Below are 17182 nucleotides of genomic sequence, written 5' to 3'. Positions count from 1 at the left end.
GCATTTCCCTGTCACAATTTCTTCACCACTCTTGAGTATTCCCTTGGCCTTAAATCTGTTTTCTAAGGAGCTTTTTCTCTTCTCCTTGCCCTCCCACACTTGACTTCCCCTCTGAAAAATGGAAAGAGTGAGTCTGTCTGTCGTATTCCCTCCCTTTTTCTTCTTTCTGTCACTTCTTCTCAAGTGGCCAATGAGAGACCCTCTCTTTTATAAACTCCATCCCCCTTTGTCAAGAGACCCATGAACAATCTCCTCAGATGATTAAAGTCTTCCACCACACAATCTGTTGCTCAGTTACTAGTCCCCTAGAGTTCAGACCGGAAAAACTCTTGTGCCATGGGTGGAAGCCATCTCTTTATCCAAGAATGCTCCATTTGAATGGACAATCATCAAAATTTAACAACAGTTTATTGTTAGCCCTTGTAATTTTAGTGCAAGATGGAGGTAAAAAGACAGCAGAAAGGCAAAGACCAGTCTTACAATCAAAATGGAGTTTGCAATCTGATACAGACAGTTCATAATCTCAAACAGAATTCATAAATTGTATATGACAAATTCCCCAAATCAGACTTTCTACAATAGAAAATATAGAAACTATAGAAGTTTAGGATTTGCAGAAAGTTGTGGTATGTTGCAAAAATCACGTAGACCCTAAAATCACATGATCTGTGTGATTTCTTCTGTCCCTGATGTCACATAGTTTTGAGGGACAGCTTTGCTGTGATTTTCAGTGAGTATGTCTACACTGCAATTAAAACCCCATGGATGGCCATGTCAGTTGACTTGGGCTAAGAGGCTTGGGCTTACAGTCTGTTTAAGTGTGGTGTAGATGTCCAGGCTTGGGCTGCAGCCCTGGCTCTAGGACCCAGTGAGGTGGGAGGGTCCCAGAGGTTGTCTGCAGCCCCAGTTGGAATGCCTACACTGCAATTAAAGAGCCCTGAAACCCAAGTCCAATGAGCCCAAGTCAGCTGGCACAGGCCAGCCACCGATGCCTAATTACAGTGTAGACATACCTAGTAAGACATTTCCAGGGTCCCTAATGCAAATTGTCTCAGCAGTCTAAGAGGAGATTTCTCTTCTTGTCTAGAAAATGTGTAACTCTTTCTTCCCTTATTGCTGTCACTCTGTACTCAGGGCTTCTTTAAACTCTGCCATATATCTAGGGTTGGAAGGATTAGAATTGTATAGGTAAATGTCAATAAATGTCTATTTCACTGTACACCAAAAAACTGACTACAAAATATTTCCATTGATAAATCATCAAAATTGACAGATAGGCAAGGTAAGTAAAATGCTGTTTGAGAAATTATTAAAGTTTGATTTAAGGATATTTACTTTGTATATTTTGACATATGATGTTGACAATTTGTGTTTTAATGATTATAAAACTTAGACTGTTGGAATCTCATCACCTATTGTCATCATATTATTATTCTCTGACCCTCCATCGTTTCCCAAAACTGTGATCATTTAAATAGATAAAATTTCAAAAAAGTTTAAAACTCATAATCAACCGTGAAAATCAGTAAAAATAGGAAAAAATGCTGTAAATATATAATATTATCGATCAAAAAGATTTTCAAAAACATATTCTGCCAACCCTATAAATATCTTAGTAGTTGCCTATTGAACATGTTCTGAAGACTAATAACTTTGTTTTCAAATGTAGTTTGTTTTAAACAAATAAATACATTATCCTACAGTCATCACCACAGACACTATAGCATTATTATTGTAAGAGTTAGTGTTTTGGACCATTGCTGTAGAATAGAGTAATATCCTTTATTATACTATCCCTCAAAGAGGACTAGCCACATTAGGTGCTATAGCTTAGCTGTTCTTAAATTAGTGGTGAGAAGAAAGAGGGGAAAAAACCAACAACAAAACAAAACTATTCTTTTTTCATTCTGAAAAGGTGTATACATTTTTTCCTTTCTCAATAACTCAGTAATGACCTTAGATTTTCCTTAAATTGGACAAGAAAACTCATCCTTGGGTTCAGCCTAAATTTGGAAAGTTTCAGCCCTAAAAGAGAATTTTTCATAAATATAAGCAAGAGAAAACAGGGAAGTTTCTATGCAACCTTAACTATAGTGTTTGTTATCACAGATAGCATTATGCATTATACCAGGTATACAGACCATGATTCAGCAAAGCACTTAAACATGTGCTTAGCTTTAAACAGGAATTTAATTCCCATTGGCGTCTATGAAACTTTAACTTACGGTTAAGTGCTTTGCCAAATCAGGTCCATAATTATGTTCTGGGTTCACATTCCACTGTGTGTCTTGCCTGATAACACTTTTTTTTTTATTTATGTATTTTACATTTAACACTGATCTGATTAGTAAGATAACAGATATGCATTGATCAGCTGATGTACATGAAGCTCTCAAGCCTGTTGCTGGGCAGATTACCGGGTGCTAGCAAATTGCCAGCCCTGTTGCCAGGCAGATCACCAGCTGTTGTTGAGCTGCCAGGCATTTGTTGGTCCAATTACTAGCTGCTCACACTACAAAAATTAAAGGGCTGGTATGCTTATCCTTCCTCCCCCACAGCAGGGCCACAATCTCCTTGAAGATTCTTTTGTTCCTCCTGTTTAGGATCACAGCTGACCTCTTCCCCTCCTTTGAGCTCACCTATTTCTATCTGGAACCAGGATAAAATGTGAGAGTGTTAGGCCTGAATAAAGATGTAGCACAAAACCAGTTGTGCCAACCTGACTAAAATCAGGCTAGCAGAGGTTTCTGGGAAAACCCAGAGTGAAATACTGACAGGCAGAATTGTCTCACAAAGCCCTGGGAAAGAGCAAGATAAGTGAGGGGGCTGATGCCAGCTGTGTTGTGTTAAGACACAGTGTTTGAAGGACCGATAAGAAACACAAGCATCTCACAGTTCTGACTAACTCCCTGGTTTAGTGTTCGGTGTGTTTTTAACTCCCTCACATTCCTAACCTTTGGCGCTTGTTGAGATATTAACAATTCAATATTGTAGAGACTAGGCATGCGTATATATTAAAAGGTGTCTAATTTCTAGTTGTTAGACAAAGGGGGTGGATTGCTCTAGTGAATGATCTATGACGTAATAAAACTGTCTATATAAGCTAATACTAAGCTGTAAAGAGGGGGCTGGTTCTTTTCGGATACGAGCTGTTCTTTACTGATACGTGCACTTATCAATAAAGAACTTTTGATCGGACCTTGCTGGTGTTGCCTGGTCTCTCTGCGGTCAGACAACGAACTTCGCTGTTGGGGTTCGAGTCCCCGACATCTTTGGCGACTCCGCCGGGACTTTGTCTGACTCTCCGGCGGGGAAATCAGACTCTGAGGCAACGCAGCGCGCATCCTCTGATTTAGAGGAGCCTTGCCTGGTAATCTGATCTCTGCGTCGGCGATAAGGCGAGTTCTGTGAACCAGCTGAAGCTCGTAGAAATCCAGCAACATCCACCTACCCGTTGAGTAGGGTTAAGGTTGCCTGGGTTAGAGTCCCAGTGCAGATTGTCGGGGTTCGAGTCCCTGACAACTTAGGTCTGGGTTAGAGTCCCAGTCCAGGTCTGGGTTAGAGTCCCAGTCCAGGTTTGCACAGGATCCAAGTAGTCTGGGTTAGAGTCCCAGCCTGGGTTTGAGTCCCAGTCCAGGTGTTCGAGTCCCCTGGAGAGGTAAGTGAGCGCTCGACGCGGGAGGTGGGGGTTAGAGTCCCTTTACCTTGACGCGGGGAAGAGGGGTTAGAGTCCCCTTACAAAATGGAACAATTTGGCAGTAAGTGCCTGGGGGACGCCCCATTGTCTCTAATACTTAAAGATTGAAAGAAGATTTCTGGAACCAGGTAGCTTTTGGAGCTGTATGTTTAAAGCTGTATGGAGAGCTCTTGTAAAAATCCCCCAGCATATGCCCCAGAGCCACACTGGGAGGAAGACTGTCTGTGGGGACGTCTGTCTCTCTTGGGTTCACGCCATCTGAATTTATTGACTGTGCAGCAAGATATGATGCATCGTGGTAATAGGAAATAATGGCCTTGGTGTGTGTGTGTGTGGAAAATGGGGGAGGGACAGTCTAAATATTCCACCTCACCCCCTAAGGGTACCCCAGCATGTTACATGTACGTACATTATGGTCCTAAAACCTGCAGGTATTTAAAGAATTGGAATCTTTACACGCGTGAAAATCTATCTAAACAATGCCCATTAGAAGGTACCTTCAATCTAGATAAGATCATATATCTCAAAGGAGCTTTTAATCACCAAAGAAAAGCCTCTGACACAGTGTGAGCAATTTGTCTAGGAACGGGTTAATTTGAAATTCAGCTTGCCTTGGTGAAACTGGAGAAGCCACAGGCTGGAATCTGAACTGGACTCTCTGAAAGAGAGACTGCAGGAGATTCCAGGGTGTAAAAAACAGCTCTCCCAAGAGCAGAAGCATGTTGGAAATTCTGGACAAGCTGTATACAGGATAATCTCCCGTCTGCCTATTCCCCTTCTCTGAACGTTATACAGATGTGGCCAGTTTGGACATGTGTGAGTATTAAAGTGGCTTAAGGGTTAAAGTATTCATGTTCTTCCTGAGTAATGTGGGAGCGTTCCCAACACTCTTCATTGTTGTTTTATTATTTTTAATTAAGCTTTAAAATTTGATTATATGGTGTGTTTCCCCAACGTCCTGCAGTAGATAAATTGGTAACAGATTTGTCACAGTTTGGTGAGCAATTGAGAATAGGGGAGCCCTATAGAATTTACACCATCTATCTGTTTTACCTTTGTTATTTTGTGTTTCTTTTGTTTGGTACTGTTAGTGTTATATGTTGAGGATTGCATGATTAAAGGTGAGCCTACTCTCAGCTGCAGTAAGTCTGAGAACTGGAGAGGGGTTTAGCATTTTTCTCTCCACCCTGGTTGACCGGAAGGGTGGCAGGTGGATCTGCCCCCAGTCGTAGCAGGACTGGGCAATAGAGTAGTTGGAGAAAAGGGACGAGATGTGTACTTGATAACTAGAATTGAGCAATTAAGAGCATGGAACATGAACCAGGCGGCAACTCAAACCTGCGCCAGGGCAAGTTGCAGGCCTTGAGACAGGATTTCCAGTTAGAAAAGGAAGCCCTGGCTAAGCAAGTACCAGTCCTTCAGGGACTTGTTAAAATTTAACCATTTGTGCTCAGCATATGTTGTAACAGCAGTGTGTTTGCTACAAGAGGAAATTAAATAGTTCAACGCCAGTGGGCCATGTGTTTTGCCCAGGTGGCAAGCCTCACAGGGGAGGACTCGAGTAGTTTTGTGAGTAGAAATGTTTTAGGGAAAGGACCAGAAGGGTGGGGGCTACTTAAAAAGCCCACCCTCCTAGCTAACTGGTAGTGCAATACGTTGGTACCCATGGAAAGAAACGGTTCAGAAAAAAAAAAAAAAAAAAAAGGATCGGGCCCAGGCGGCCCGGCAACAGACAGAGAGCTTGGAGAACAGGTTGGAAACTTTTAGGGTGTAGTGAAAAAAAAAACAAGAACGGAGTAAGTAAGTATACACATAGGGGTTCAAATACTTAGAAGAATATTTGGCATGGTGATCTGAGTTGGTAAGTGGTTGTTGAAAGGACAAGCACGTGATTTAAGGCACAGTGAAAAGTTAACTCTATAGTTGCTGGAGGGAACAGCAGTTGAATTTTGTAAATGTACTAAAGTAAAAAGTTCTTGGTGTCTTTGAAATGTTTGTAAATAAATTCAGGCAAAGAAATTATTAGATTGCAATCATTTGGCTATGAACAATTTTGTTAAATTAGCTGAAGAATGTATACCGTGCTATGTAATTAAAATTGTATTAGGCTCTAAGAGCACTGTGAGTGCTGATGTTTTCTTTCAGTGTTTACAAGCAGGAGTTACAAGTAAAAAGTGAGCCAGCAAGCATCTGTATTAATGCAAATTATCTAATTAATATGGGGTAATTCCCTTGTTTTGCCTAAAATCAACAAGAGTATTTGTATATTTTAGTAATGATTGCCTGCCCAGAAGAGGTAGACTTCTGTTTTGTCTTTCAGATAATCAGAGAACACTGATGCCGGCTGAACAGCATTCAACGTACCATGATTTGCTGGCACAGTAAAAATTGTGTTTTGTGTTCTATGTTCTGTCTTGTGGTGTTGTCTTGTGGCCAAAATTGATGTGTTTAATATTTTTATGGGATGGTCTGATTTAAAATCAAGCAGCAGTGTTGGATTAAAATGCAGATATTTGTTTTGTTCAACTTAGAATACAAAGTGTTTGGATACATCAGCAAAATGTGATATACTAAAGTCTTATACATTTTCTTAAGTAAGAGAAAGATACTACCTTGGCCAAAACTTTTAATTGACAATTGTTATTGAAATTTGCATATTAACAGTCTTTGAAAGCAAGGACATGGAAAGTTAACCCACTCCCCATATTGTACATGGGATCCTTCTGGCTACCTCAGACTTCTAGCCAGAGGGCTGGGGATGGTGGACAGCTATTGGACTACAGTTTGTATTAAATGAACTCATCGAAGTGGGTGTGCTTGTCTTGGTTTGTTGTTCTCAAGTTCTGTAATAACATTATTTTAGTGAAATGGTATATGTGGCATATATTAGATAAGACTAATGTACTGTAAAACAGCAATGTGTATGTGTTCATTGTTAACAAACGGTACATAAGTCAAAAGTAAAAGTTTCTTTTGTAGGTTACAAAAAAAAAAAAAAAAAAAAAAAAAACCCGAGGAGGGAAAAGGAAAGGACAAGTTGACTGAGAAAAAAATAGTTAACATGCTTGGTTTAAAGATGAGACGTCAAGGACACTCCTCACAGCTAAGACTTGGCTAACCCTCAAAAGGAACAAGGGGGGGACTTGAATTTGCCCATGCAGCGATAAAATTTGTAAAATCTGCAAAGACACTAATGCAATGTGTTAGGTTTCTTTTCTCACAGGTAAAGAAGAAACAACCCAAAGATCCTAGCAGCCTGCCCCTCCTTGGAACCAGGAGACTGGGTCTACATAAAGATCCATCAACGAAAGACTGCCTTGGCTCCATGCTGGAAAGGCCCGTATTGAGTCCTGCTGTCTACCAACACTGCTGTGAAGTGCCAAAGACTAACTGCTTGGACCCAGGATTCTCACTGCAAAAAGACCCCTCCACATCAGAAGAATTTTCCTATTGATGATTCGCCTATTCTTTCTTCTAGTTCTACTGTGCTTCTGGACAGCAGGGAAGAAGGGCAAGGTAACGTACTGGTAACCTTTCCCTTGTCCACTGACAGACCAACTGTGCCTTTAGACTTTTATAGAAAAAGCACAGCTATTACAGGGTGATATGTGCTGGAAACCTCTCCCCTGTAGGATGCTAAACTACATCTGTTTTGGGAAAGAAGAAAAAACACTCACTCCACTAACATTGCCAAAGTCCAGGAATTCCTGACTAAAAAGAACATTAAGAACTGACCCTGGTGAAGAAAACAAACAATTACACACTGGCAGGAAGAAATTTCTGGGACTTATATTTGGAACTGTGGTATTAATTGGATTTTGGGGTTTATTCTACAGGCTGCGCCCTGTGTTTTGGATAAATCCTTCAGCATGTATTGCCTCCCTCATTGCATTTTGAATAACATTGTCCTTATCCAGTTTTCAGATCGCTTTTACATACCCAGATTGCTCACAAGGGGCTGCCATTCGATTAGCACAACAGAGGGCCTGGGTTATTTCCTCTGGAAAGAAAGAGGATTGACCAAATCCCTGTGGTCTAGGGGCCAATGGTACACAGCCATTTGGAATACTCTTAAAGGCCAAGAACGTGATAAGAAATTGGGCCGACTAGAAAAGGCCAATAGCCTTATTTTTGCAGCTCAGCTATCTTCAGTACAGGCTGGAGTTGTTGAGTGACATGTCATTTCCACCCTTAGTTCTATGACCCAGAAGTTACTGACAGAGATGGTATTGAATATCACTGAAGCTGGGAAGGCATTGCAGTGGGATCTAGTATGTTTAAATTGATCCTGAGCACTGGACTAGGCCCACTGCCCTTACAGACACGTCAGGAGTACCATCTGATCTGTGGTCATGCAAACATACTTGGACACTTTCTGGATGAAAGTGTGGATATTCATAGTGCTACTTCCAAGCATATGGACCAGTTAGGGTGGGTGTAGCTTTCACATACCGAATCCTGCTGGGTCCATGGGGAGGATGCATGTGGGACTGAATTGTTTACTGAGACATCTGGGACATTAGACCCCTTGGTATACCTACCTGATTTATAGTCAGTGCCCCAGACCAATGAACTGTTACCTCTGAAGGCGATTTGTAGCTTCGTCTGCAACTGAAGAAACCGTAACCCGGTTGTGCCCTGCCAAGCAGTACTTTGTTGTCCCAAGAGTCCCGTTGGTCCTCTAGGGACAAAGGGGGGATTGTTAGGCCTGAATAAAGATGTAGCACAAAACCAGTTGTGCCAACCTGACTAAAATCAGGCTAGCAGAGGTTTCTGGGAAAACCCAGAGTGAAATACTGACAGGCAGAATTGTCTCACAAAGCCCTGGGAAAGAGCAAGATAAGTGAGGGGGCTGATGCCAGCTGTGTTGTGTTAAGACACAGTGTTTGAAGGACCGATAAGAAACACAAGCATCTCACAGTTCTGACTAACTCCCTGGTTTAGTGTTCGGTGTGTTTTTAACTCCCTCACATTCCTAACCTTTGGCGCTTGTTGAGATATTAACAATTCAATATTGTAGAGACTAGGCATGCGTATATATTAAAAGGTGTCTAATTTCTAGTTGTTAGACAAAGGGGGTGGATTGCTCTAGTGAATGATCTATGACGTAATAAAACTGTCTATATAAGCTAATACTAAGCTGTAAAGAGGGGGCTGGTTCTTTTCGGATACGAGCTGTTCTTTACTGATACGTGCACTTATCAATAAAGAACTTTTGATCGGACCTTGCTGGTGTTGCCTGGTCTCTCTGCGGTCAGACAACGAACTTCGCTGTTGGGGTTCGAGTCCCCGACAAGAGCATGAGCAAAGTTGCTGCTTCTTGCTGTTCCCCTCACTTTCATCTCTTGCTCATCTCAGCCCAAAGCTTCCCGCTTCCTACCCACCCCTAACTTTTTAGAATAATGTTTTTAACCCTATATAGAACTTGCTAACTTTTAAAAACAACCTTTTTTCCTCACTACTGATGCTTTTTCAGACTACACTCCTACAAGTTCCACAGATGGCTTCATCTTACTCTGGATATAGAGTAGATTTTCTGTGCCCTTCAAAGCACACATCTGTGGATGTTGAGAAATGTATGGAAATCTCAACACCAACCCAACTCTTGTACACTGCTCAAAGCCAGACCGAGAGCAGGGTTGGTTTTGATATTTTAGGACAGGAGCCAGAATCCACAATATTAATCCTGCTTGACTGACCTTCCCACTCACATTCTTGAGTCTACAATTTACCTTAGCTGCCAGCCACCACTGTGTTCACTTCAAACACGTACACCCCTCACTCTGATGACTATGGAGAATGCTGGGTGAACAAGTCAGACCGTCATCAACTAAACTGAGTCAAGGACTTGCAGAGGCTAAATGTAGAAGACACAACAGGAGCAATTATTAGAAAGGAGAGAGAATGTGAATGGACAGCAGATGTTCCAGCCACCTATGGGGCAGGTGACAGAATTCAGAGAAGAAGAAACTACAAGATGTGTGCGTATCAGCTCTGTGGAAGCAGGAAATAATTAACAAGGATTTGAAGGGATCTTAATGCATGTCAGTTAGTTAGCATGAGTTAGGCTAGCTGTGACCCTAATGACGTGAGATTTGTAGAAGCAAGATAATGTGAGGACTCTGGAGGTTTCTGCAGAACGAATGTTTCTTCTTTTCTGCTCCCAGTCTGAGCACACTTCACCAGCAGCTAGGCCACCCAGTTCTTACTTAATATTACCACCGCTTGTACAGTACAAAAACTGCTGCATCATATGATATGCTGTATGGTCTATGATTGTTTGCTCCTCACCTGAGAGAACTGATCATCAGTTGGCTTTGAACAGCAATAGTGTTCTAGTTAACCTATGAAGTAAATGGACTTTTGTTTGATTTGTAACCACCTGATGCTATAACGCATTCCCACTGTGGAAAATCAGTGCCATAATATACTGTTGTTCACACACCTTCATTGCAAAGGAATAAATGAGAGGAGAATTCTACCCACTTTATGTTAAGTTTGAACAGTCTAGCTAATCGAAAATATTATGTATGTACAATGTGGATAAGTTATGAGAATCAATGTTTCTTTGCTTATAGTTACTAGAAAATCAACCTGTATATACTTCAATTAGCTCTCTGCTTTCTTTGTTAAAGAAAATTTGCTTTATTTAAGACAATTTGGTTTACCAGCTATTATGCGAGTGAGTTGTTGTGAGCCTTTCTGAAGAGAAGGAAAATTAAGCTCTTACCTCAGCGAAGTAGAATGGAGTTAAAGGTATTCAGTCTGGAGCATTCTGTCAAATACTTGAGGGAGCAGGGTTGCCAAAAGATGCTGCCAAGTGTATGTTACCAAGTGCTTGCTACAGTCACAGTGGAGCAAAGGGAAAAGTCTAGAGGGCTAGAGAGGTTGGCAGGTGTAGGGGCTGCTGGTGACAAGCCACAAAGGAAATAAGAATATCTGTGACTACAGATTTTATCATCTCCCTTATTGTGTTCTTAGCTATATCTGGAGCTTGATAAAATTTTAAAGAGGAATGAGTTTTTATATGCATAGCATGAACAAGGTATCTTTTAATAGTACTGTGTGACATTTCCATACTCTTGCTTGTGTCCTATCAGTCATTTCTTGGGAATAATACTGTCGCACAAGCGGTAGACCTATGAAATCAATGACTTAATTGAAACAAATATCTGAGATTACACTTCCTCATAAGTAAGATGACCAGATGAAAAATCGGGACAGGGTTATAGGTGCCTATATAAGACAAAGCACCGAATATCAGGACTGTCCCTATAAAATTGGGTCATCTGGTCACCCTACTCATAAGTGCATGTAGGTATATGTATCAGCCTTTATATGCTCAGCAATAGCTCCCACACAACCTGGGACGTTAGTACATGTTTCATTGAGAGAGGGAATTTTGGCCAGGACACCAAAAGTTGATCCCCTTTTTCTTTTGAAAAGCATCATGAGATCTTCAACTTATTCCCGGCCAGCCCCCAGAAATTGGTCTTATTTTATAAGTAGCTTAGAAAATGTTCTAGATGCTATACAGACATTCAGGAAGACAGTGGCTGTCCCAAAGAGTTTACAATCTACAATGTACAAGAAAAGTGATCATGCTGATGGCTGGCAAGTTCCCTGTCTCCACTAGTTTCCAGCTCCAATCTCCCTCCCTGGGATCCTTGTCCAATTTTAATGTCTCTCTGCCACCCCACTCCCCCAGCCCCTTGTCCCAATCTTTGCCCAGCCAGTCTGTTTTCCCACTACACCGTGGCTCCTTGTCAGCTCTGTCACCCCTGCCTCTTCACCTCCATCCTGCAGTCCCACTGGTTCTCAGTCCTAGTCTTCTTGTCCATCCAGTCCCAGTCTCCCCCTGACTCCCTCATCCAATCTCAGTCCTCCCCTCATCTACTGGCTCCCAGTCTCCACCTAACCCCTATTTGCCTCACTCATTTCTAATCCCATTTTTTTAGCTCAGCTAGTTCCAGTGTCTCCCTCCACCCCAACTCCTAGTCCAAGTTTTCCTCCCCACCCACCTCAAATACCTAGTTACCCCCTCCCCCACCTCCTTGTCCCAATCTATTCCCCATATCCCCCCGCCCCCAAGTCCAGCTCTTGTACCCTCTGCATTTGACTCAAGCAGCTCCCTCCTTCATGCCACGAGGGCCCAGCAGTGGGGTTACTGAGAGCATAGGAGAGACAAGCTTCCTGCTCTCATTATGCGTGCTTGGCCTTGGCATGGCCCACAGCAGCTCACATCTGCAATGGCACGGAAAATCCTTCAGAGCCCCAGGCTGGAGCATGCCCTGTGTAGACAGACTCTTCTGGGGATTAAGCTGCTAAAACCTAGGGACCATGTAAAACTGGTGACTTTTTCAAAGGCTTATCCCTTGGTCAAATTTAGACAGATTTTTATAGGGACAGTAACAGGTATATTCTGACTCAAAGACCGCTGGCTGCCAAACATCAAGTCCCTTCTCCAAAGCATGGAGGTTTTTTTAGAGATTTTCAAACAAAGGTGGTCAGAGTTTGTTGACATGGTCAAAAACAACACATTTTTCTCTAGCCTCTCTTTTGGAGATGGCAAAATCATTTTGGATGAAACTTTGGGGGAAAAAAATCAGCTTGAAGCTGAGACCTGGCATGCAAAAATTTCAGCCTGAATGGTTAAAGTTTGGCAAAGTTATAAGCAACTGACAACAAGGTCTTATAATGGGAAGCCTCAGGCAAACTTAATAATAGGTGGTGCTACCATCACAGCTTATAATATAAAAAACTGCATTAAAAACATTTTTAAGGTTACAAAGCAAAGCCCTTAAAAGTTAGGAATCACCTGAATCACAGTTGCCTGTGCAGTTCCAAGCCTGTCACGCAATCTTTAATTCTTCTCCTTATGAATGTGTGTCATGTTACACTCTTTAATTACATGATCACATAATGTTTAGGAAGGAGAATATGGAGTATAATCAAGACATTAGAGTTAACACCTTTTACTCTTGTAAAAAGTGTCATAGCATCTTTAATTACCCTACTGACCCTCATTACTTGTACATGCATAAAGTATGCCCTTGCAAGAAAGAGAGGTTATGATCTGAATCACCTTTATGCCATGCTGGAAGATGACTCACTTCATGCCATGGTACAGACTCACTCTGTTTAAGTGACTCCCATCATTCTCTGCTCTAGTATGGGCCTGACTTATGTTATTATCTAGCATTGGTACAGTTAAATAGGAGAGAATTTACTTTATAGAAATGTATTTTATTCCTAAAGAATGCTCATTACTAACTATTATACATACTAAAATATTTTCCCCCTAGTCTAGTAATTTTTTTGTAAGGAAATGGTGACTCAGTATCATATTAGGAAGTGAAACTCTAACATATGCGATGCTGTGGACATTCTTTCAACCTGCATCTAATCTGATGTTTGAGAGATTAGTCTATAATGAGGAACCTGGAACCAAAATATCCTATACAGAATTATTAGAAAATACGAGATCAGTCCTACGTTTGATGGGGTCCCTCTTGTAGTAATTGGGCCTACAAAATTACCCATTGTAAGCTCAACTGTAAAAAGCATGTAAAAATTCATAAAATGTCACAATAACCTATAACAATACATTTTGATGGAGGAGAGAAAAATTGAATTAGTTTAAACAAAAAGGCCTACTGATATAACTCAAGGATTACGTTAAAATTATGCTTGGTTAAAAACAGAAGATATGGAACCAGAAATTAATGAACCAAAATTGGTGTGTCTGACACTAGGCCTAATTGCTGGACAAAATAATGAGGGGATGGGCTAGTCCACTCACCAGGCCCTTTGTGGGTCCTTTAAAAAAAAAAAGAGGGGGTGGGAGTGGGAAATAGAGAAGAACAGATGTACACAACTGGAGTGAGCTTTACCATCCTGGCTACCACCCTTGGTTCCTGGACTCCAGGCCTTCATCACCCTCATCCTGAGAGAAGACCTGACCAGACTGAACTAAAGAGAGAGGGACCCAAATAACATTGCCACCATAATCAGCTACAGCTGAATCCCAAACACTACCAGAAATGAAATGGGAATGGATTTTAACAACCAGAGTAACAACAACAGCTCCAGCCCATGTCAACTAACTTCCTCTCTTTTTCCCAAAAGGACCGTTATTACCATCTTTGTTATCATCTAAGAGACTGTCAAACAAGGGGTTTTTCCTTCTGAAACTCTCTCCAGCTAAAGGGAAAGGAACCAAGGGATGTTGTTAAAATGAAAGCCTTATAGAGTGCTTTACATTTCAAATACTTAAACTGTTTTTTCTTCTTTTCTGTATCTTTAAGAAAAAGTTAAAAGGATGTTTAATGCTGTGTTTGCCATGGTACTAGGTAGGCTGAGGTCTCTATACCAAACCCTGAACCTTGTTTAACACTGTTTAATGTTGGACAGAGAGTGGGTTAGGTTAACATCTTTGCTCCTTTTTTTCCATCTAAATTAATACAATGCCCTCCCACACACATGAACATAGTTATTACACTCTGCAACTCAATTTATTCTGGCACATTTGCCCTATATCATGTGCAGATAATACTTGTGTGATATATTGTGTCAGTGCCAAAATATTTTTAATATAAAAATGTCAAATAAGAAAAAAGACAGTTCAACCATACAAAAACAGCCACAATAGAAAAGAGTTAGTTTACAAGGTCAGAGTATGAAAAAGGCCCTGTTTGTGCTAACTGGCCTCTCTTCTCTCCTAGAGTTCAGAAAGCCACATATCAGAAGCAGGGCTGGTCGAAAGAGGATTTTGTTATTGCATTTTATTTTTTAGTGGAAAGTTTACACAAAAAAAAGTTGTTTTTTTTAATTAAAAATATAAAAACTGAACATTTTTAAGGGTTTTTGAAACAGAAAATAGATATTTTATTTGGAATTATATGAACATTTGTTTTGTTTCCTTTTGTTAAAGCAAAAAAAATTTGAAAAAAAGTTTTGCAAAAAAATTATTTTTTTTTACACAAAGCCATTTTTCTGTCAAATATTTTTTCAGTCTGCTCACATGGGAATCTTGAATGAGGATAAGGAAGTCAGCATCAGGGCATAAGCCAACCTGTGACCACTGGAGAAGAAAACTTTCCTTGGGGGTCAGATTTTCCCATAACTACCTACTCCCAACTCGCTTGCAATTTCCTCTGAAGCATTTAGTGCTGGCCCCTGTCAGTGACTGCATAATGGACTAGTTGGACCTCAGGTCTGATCCAGTCTGGCAATTCCTATATTCCAAGACAGCCCTGTGCCTTGATTACTGTACCATTTAAATAGCTAACTTTTTCGTAGTACAGCTGGATTTATTTTTTAGCTTACTTTTGTTTTTAATATGGGACGTTTTTTGGATCACATAGATATGAATGGTAATGATTTTTTAAATTGTCCTCTATTCCCTATTAGGTGAAATCCAAAGAGAGTTTAAGTAGGACTTAAGTGGTGTATCGCACATGTGTTGGCCCTCTGTATAGGGGTGAATTGCACTTTGTTGTGACTCTCAGCTGTGCCTGGGGTTCACAGCACAATTGTAGAACTTGGGTTCCACCACTGAACTTGTTCCCCTTCACCTAAATATCTCCATTAGTGCTAGGGTGACCAGACAGCAAGTGTTGAAAATCGGGACAGGGGGTGGGGGGTAATAGGAGCCTATATAAGAAAAAGACCCCAAAATTGAGACTGTCCCTATAAAATAAGGACATCTGGTCACCCTAATTAGTGCATGAAGTTATATCAGTGGCTCCCAATCTGTGGGATCTATTACCGGTGTACATATTTCAGGCCATTCTGAATTTGATGAGATTCTCTCTTCTGTGATGTGAACCTTTTGTGGGCCTGGCGCCAAATATATGTGTGGGCCCCCAAGGGGGCAATGGAGCATGGTGTGGGGAAATCAGTCCCCAGAACGAGGGGCTGGCCAGGAACATGGTATGGCAGGGGCAGCCCCGCTCCGCCAAGCCCAGTGCAAGGGCACTATTTTTTGCCAAACACACAGTGTCCTGCCCAGCCCTGTGCTGCCAGCATGCCCTGTCCTGTCAGGGGTGGGCCTATGCCGTGCTACACAGCCACCCCACCCGACACCCCCCCACACACTCCCTATGGCCAGCACCACCCCCGAGACCCTCCCACAAATGCACCGTGCCCTGCACAACACCACCACCGCTGCCCATAGCCCCACCACAACTGCCCAGCATCCCCCACAGAGCCCCCACTCCCTAGTGCCCCAACACACAGATTCTTCCCGCCCCTTCACAACCGAGCACCCCCGCCCCAGACCACCCAGAGACCCACTCCCTGCCTCCTGGCTGCACTCACTGGTCTTGCTGGGAGGCGACGGTGTCTGCCGGGCTGAGCTGGCATCATAGCCAGGGCTGGTCCCGGGATGGGGAATTGCTCTGGCCCGTAGCGAGTGGCACAATCAGCCAGACCTGGACCTGCCCTAGCCGGCCTCCCTCAGGACCCACTTGCCTGGAGGGGCCCAGCCCCCCGCCCCCGACTGCCAAGACTGGCCAGGCTTCTGCACCAGTCCCAGGTGGCTCAGCTCTGGAGAGACAGGCAGGGCCCCACAGGTGGTGGGAAGCAGACTGCCTAGAGGCGGAGGTGCACTGAGGTCCGGCCAGGGGGTGGAGAGGAGTCCTTGGCTGGCCAGCAGGCAGGCCAAGAGGAGTAAGTGATGTGTGTGGGAGGAGCCAGCAGGCTGGGAGGGTCTCTCGGCACAGTGCAAGCAGAGCAGGTTCGGGCCTCTTCCGAGCATGGGCCCAGCTCCATGGCAACACTGGCGCCGTTGTAAACCCGGCACTGGATGTGATTGGCCACCTCCTGTTCAGTTCTGTTCACTCTAAACCACAGTTGAATTTGAGCTATTTCAAACTGATAAAAACTGGGGTATTAGAGGCCACATAGTCCAGTGATTGTGGTACTAGACTGGGATGCAGGATATGTGGGTTCTCTTTCCAGTTCTACCATTGACCTGGTGTGTGACCTTGGGCAAGTCACTTTGCCTATTTGTGCCTCTGTCTCCTCTCCCAGTTAGGCCCCATGAAATATTCATGAAGTTGTAACACCTTAATATACACACACTTTGATCTAGGATTATTTAATTACAGGGATATGCATAATGTAATGTGATAGCAATCAACAGGTTTATAGATAAGTGAAGACAATGCTATTAACATACCCTTTGAACTAAACTAAAACAAATGAATTGGTCCATGCATACTAATACACTTACCATTTCTTTCATATTCACACACAAGTGAAATGGTCTGGCTCCAAACTGAGTGGTCTGTCAGCATCACAATTGTAAAAGGTGGTATTCCAGAATTAAATGTTGAATCCACAATGTTAAATTGGCTTTTTGAATTCAGCAAATCAGATGATGTGTTTGTCCTGTAGAACAAGGTTGTTGCAAGATAACATTCTGTTGTTACATTGCAACAAAACTACAGATAAACATTATGTTACACCAGCTAATAGTAA

This window comes from Mauremys mutica, chromosome 1 (genome assembly GCF_020497125.1).
Source record: "Mauremys mutica isolate MM-2020 ecotype Southern chromosome 1, ASM2049712v1, whole genome shotgun sequence".
Taxonomy (NCBI): Eukaryota; Metazoa; Chordata; order Testudines; family Geoemydidae; genus Mauremys; species Mauremys mutica.
The sequence above is the reverse complement of the archived record's forward strand: the minus strand, read 5'-3'. Positions refer to the sequence as shown.